This window comes from Mesitornis unicolor, unplaced genomic scaffold, assembly GCF_000695765.1.
Source record: "Mesitornis unicolor isolate BGI_N332 unplaced genomic scaffold, ASM69576v1 scaffold12100, whole genome shotgun sequence".
In the NCBI taxonomy this organism is placed as follows: Eukaryota; Metazoa; Chordata; class Aves; order Mesitornithiformes; family Mesitornithidae; genus Mesitornis; species Mesitornis unicolor.
Window position 1 is genome coordinate 1 of NW_010159007.1, and position 221 is coordinate 221.

Genomic DNA, 221 nt, shown 5'->3' on the forward strand with positions numbered 1-221 from the left:
CCCCCCGCGGGCAGCGAGGCCCCTCCCCGTCCCTCGCTGAGGGGCCCCGCCGGGACCGCGCGGGCGGGCAAATCCCGGTGCTGTGGGAGCTGTGGGGTGACTTTCATAAAAGATGAGGTGTTATGTAGAAGTCTTGTAAAGCTTTTGGTTGCGCGGAGCTGGGATCGCGGTTGGCGCCGCCGTCCCGCGGTGTTTGCCGGCTCCCCCAGTCCCGGGGCCGC